The sequence below is a fragment of the Belonocnema kinseyi genome, chromosome 10 (genome assembly GCF_010883055.1).
Source record: "Belonocnema kinseyi isolate 2016_QV_RU_SX_M_011 chromosome 10, B_treatae_v1, whole genome shotgun sequence".
NCBI classification, from domain to species: Eukaryota; Metazoa; Arthropoda; class Insecta; order Hymenoptera; family Cynipidae; genus Belonocnema; species Belonocnema kinseyi.
Window position 1 is genome coordinate 30131998 of NC_046666.1, and position 4797 is coordinate 30136794.

General features: G+C 51.3%; 1 protein-coding gene across 3 annotated transcripts in view; it reads right to left on the reverse strand.

Moving 5' to 3' along the window:
• LOC117181974 overlaps nucleotides 1–4797 on the reverse strand; it is a 37715-nt gene that overhangs the window by 7354 nt on the left and 25564 nt on the right. The window lies entirely within an intron of this gene.

A 4797-nucleotide genomic window follows, 5' to 3' on the forward strand; every position in this document is an offset into this window, starting at 1 on the left:
GCCACCTACCAGAACCATAGCAACCCGCAATCATTCGGTTTCCGAGTGCGAACCCGAAAACTCGGTGGCGCCCTATCCCAGCCCGTCCACCATGGACAACTCGGACGCCGCTACACCGGCTCAATCACGACACGGTGCTAGCCAGTAGAGATCTTCGCTTCCTACCACGCAACATGGTAGAAGCAAAAGTACACCCGACACAGCGCGAAGCGCTTCCCGGGTATTGTTCAGCGAGGCGCCGAACATCAACGTTGCCTCACCAGGACCAAGCTGCCGCCCAGACATGGAGATCGCGCCAATCAACCCACGGCCGATAATATTATCCACGCCGGCACCCACCGGCATCGTGAACGCTGCACGTTCACCACCACAGGCAGTAGCCTCCGTCCAACCGCCGGCTAGGTTGTCACACCAGCACCCTACCACAGCCCCAACGGGCGCAGTACCCCAGTTCCCGGGCATACCATTCGCGGATTGGCGCTCACTGATACACGCCCTTCGCACACCTGACGTCCCACTACCCAGCTTCGCGGGTATGGACTACGAAGATCCCGAGGCTTTCTTGAACCACTGTGAGGTGTACTTCATAGAAGCCTCTATCGAGCCATCACTATGGTCAAGGATGGTCACAAAGTCCTTGACCGAAAAAGCTTCCAAATGGTACGAGGTTTATAAAACTCTCTCGTTACCCTGGGCCAAATTCCGCACACTTTTGATCCAACATTTCGCAGGAGTATCTGCGCTTAATAAACTACACATTAAGCTCTACTCCACCAAGCAGGAGGAACGAGAGGCCACAGGTATCTTTTTGCAAAGGAAGTACTTGCTAGCCCGTGAGGCTGCTACCTTCGGCCTCGGAGGGTCATATCGTGTCGCTGCTGCTGGAAGCCCTCAAACCATCGATTAAGAAGCTGCTCAGAGCAGCGAACATAACATCTTTCGAAGAGTTAGTCGAGCGGGCCGTACAGGCCGAAGCGGACGAGACCGAGGAGAATCTACGGAAGGTCTCCCACGAGCCAGCGACAAAGAGCGGGACCGCCAACTGAACACCTCAAAATAGTACCGAGCCAAGCTCTGCCCCGACGAGACCCCTACCACAATGCCACTATTGTCCGGGGCGGCACTTTCACAGAGAGTGCCCTGCAATAAAAGCTCGCCAGAATACCGCGGTCCCGGGAAACTGGAGGGACCGGGCGGCCGAGGCGAATGCCACTGCCGCCCCGACAGAGCCGAGCGCGCCCTAGTATTAAGCGCCGTCTCGGCCGATCTCAGCAGTTTACCCAGAATCCGAATCCTCTTGAGAAAACGAGAGATAATATCTGAGATCGATACCCTGGCTTCGGAGAATTTCGTCCAATAAGCTGTGTTGACACCCTCCGAGATGAACATCCGGACACCTTCCCCCCCGCACGCTTTATTAGCCGCCGTTGGGGCAACCATCCAGCTGAATGCTACAATCAAACTATCCCCTACCATTCAGCAAGCCGATTACCCCGGCACATTTTACATATGCCCGGAATTAAGGGCCGAACTAATCCTGGGCCGACCCTGGCTAAAGCAGCACATGGTCATTTACGATCATGTGGCGGATTGCATTTTCGTGGGTACCACCGGACGACAGAGGGTGTACCTCAGCCCCCTCTCCCACGATTATGAACTCACCTCCCCCACCGAGGAGATCGAAGTAGCCAGCATTTTCCCAACTCAATACCAGGCGGAGTTCCGGAAACTTCTTAAGTTGCACGCGCCCTTGCTTCATGGAGGCGGGCGTCTAAAGCAAACCTTGGCGAACGTGCAACACCATATACAACTGATGGATGGCCACCCATTCCGCGAGGCCCCCAGGCATTATTCCGACGAAAAGCGCCAATACATAGACGTCCAGGTACGCGAAATGCTTCGCGACGGCATCATCGATCCCACCACGTCGCCTTTCAGCTCAGCTATGTAATCGCCGGTAAGGAGGACGGCGATTACCGTTTCTGTATTGGTTACCGTCGCTTGAACGGTATGACCGTAGATGCTCCCCAGTGTCTCCCGAGGATCCATGAAACCCTGAAGGACCTTGGCACGGCAAAAATTTCCTCCACTCTAGATCTAAAGAGTGGATACTGGCAGGTGCCGGTGTCGCCAGACTCACGCCAATATACAGCCTTCTCAACACCCGGAGGGGGCCAGTTTCAGTTCCGAGTGATGCCCTTCGGTCTGAAAAACTCGCCCGGCACCTTCCAAAATCTTATGCGCCAGGTCCTGGCCGAACAATGGGGTACGTACGTCATAGCGTACCTCGACGACATAGTCATTTATTCTCGCAGCTGGGAGGAACATTTGCTGCACTTGGCCCTGGTATTTGAAAGGCTAAGCATCTACGGCCTCACGGTAGCACCAACGAAGTGTAGGTTCTTGCATACCACCCTGCCCTATTTGGGGCACATGGTCAGCACCGAAGGGAACTCGGCGCAAACAGGGCACGTGGAAGCCATCCGAAACGCTGCCCCACCACGAACCCGTAAGGAGATGCGTTCCTTCTTGGGGATCTGTAACCAAGAGGCCCTACATGATGACCCCGGAGAGCATGCAGCATTTCGAATCCGCGAAAGCCGCATTTCAAAAGCCTATTACACTCAGTAGGCCCGACCCCGACTTAAGATTCGTTCTGCAAACGGACGCCAGTGCCCGCGGAATGGGTGCCGTTCTGATGCAGGACGAACCCGATGGCAAAAGGAGAATCATCTCTTTTGCCAGTGCCAAGTTCTCGCCAGCCGAGGCCCGGTACCATTGCAACGAGCAGGAGTGCCTCGCCATCGTCTGGGCAATAAAAAGGTACCGGCCCTTCCTAGAGGATCGTCCATTCACACTACGGACAGATAGCAAGACGCTCACCTGATTAGAGCGACAGAAGGACACTCGAGATAAGCTAAGCAGGTGGGACCTCTTCCTCAGCCGTTTTTCGCGCACGGTAGAACACGTGCCAGGCAAGGAAAACGAATTACCTGATGCCCTCTCACGGCATCCCAATCCTGGCGAAGTCTCGCCTACCGAGCCAGACATAGAACAGATGCTACCGCCCACAACCAAAATAGCCCGCCCCGGCAGCGCCATGGCAGTGCCCGCTTTAAGCGCTTTAACTCGGCCTCCACTTTATCACGAGGTGATAGAGGGCCAGAAGGAGGATCCTTCCGTCACCAAAGATGTTCTACGGTGTAAGGAAGTGGCTGCCCTGCCACAGCCGAGTTTGCCGGAGAAGTAGTTTCTCGAACGACACCGTCTGACGGATAAAGGATGGTGGTGCCAGAATACCGCTGGTATCTGGAGACTACGAGTGCCCACGCACTTACGCACCAAAGTACTTTGGGAATTTTATGATGCCGATATAGCTGGACACCCTGGGACAGACGAAACTCTACGTTCCAAACCACCAGTTAAGCAGCAAAGTAATGGACTACAATGCCAAACTGGCCCCGGGCTGCTGTGAATCACCCGTAATCGTAATTAGGCTATTCTTAAAATAGCTTACGGACGTTCACTCAAATTTTCGAGAGATGATTTGGAGTGAAAGTTTTACGTGACCATTTAAGAATGAGATTCTATGGACAAGTTTGCTCACCCCTATGAAGCAATTAGCATTGTCTGGGCACATCTGCCGTACTCAGACGGCCCACAGATAACCGAAAATTCCTTCCCGGTCAACTTTCAACACGTGCTACCGTCGCGTTTTCGTGCAACAAGAAAACATTGCGGTAGGTCCAAACACGTACACCAGTGCCTATCTCTCTCTTTTCTCTCTCCTCTACCTCTCTCCTTAGGCGCACTGGCGAGACCGGGGAGCTCAACCAGCGCCGGATCACCCAAGTTCAAAACACTTTAAGAGAAACGATGTAGAAAAATTATAAATAAAATAAAGAAAGTAACGAGCCATAGGGTGGTCCAGGGTTGAAGTTGAGTACAAAAAAAAAACGTTTAAGGCGAGAAAAATATTTTAATTAAGTAAGTAACTAGGCTTATTGTTAGTAATTTTAATTATATAGGTGTAAAGGAACAATTAACACAAGACATCCATCTTTAAATTAGCCGAAATAGAGAGGCAGTTGGGCGGTAGTTTTAAAATATAAATAAAAGTAAATATAAGAATAATAATCAAAATTAATAATTAATGAATAGAAAAAATCAACTGCAGTTCTATTTGCCCTAGCTTCGTGATTCCTTCGGAATAATGAAGCTGCGATAGTACCTAGCACAAGTTTTAAGTTTCATTAAATTATCTTAATTATTTCTATTTTTAAATTCAAATTAATAATTAACGATTTTACATTAATTTCGGTGCTGACACGTGAGATCCAAGGTAGTGCGTTCGAGGTAGCGCTTCCCCCTCTGCTAATTGCGACTCCGTTGTCGGCGTCGCAGCCAATCAGCGGGCCCGCTGCCGCTCTCACTGCTCTCGGACAGCCTCCCGCTCGGTCACCGAGCATCGAGTGCGGTTTTGTAGAGTCAGTGCGCTTTAGAAAGTAAGGAGAGCCTGAGTTCCGCTCTGCCCTCTCTCTGTCTATGTGCAAAACTTTTCTAAGAAAAATAAACGGTCTTCAACCAACTTCATTAGAGTTCTCTGCTGTCCGTGACAGCCTACCCTCTCATCACCTTCTCCATACCATCGAGCTATAGTGCCAGCAGAAACCGTCGGCTTCAACCACCAAACACCCTCGTGAGTTAGTTGTCTTCAGCTGTCAAGTGTATTAAGTGTTTCGCGAACATCGGTGAAGTGTATAAGTGAGTGCAAAAAAAAAAAGAAAAAAAAGAAGG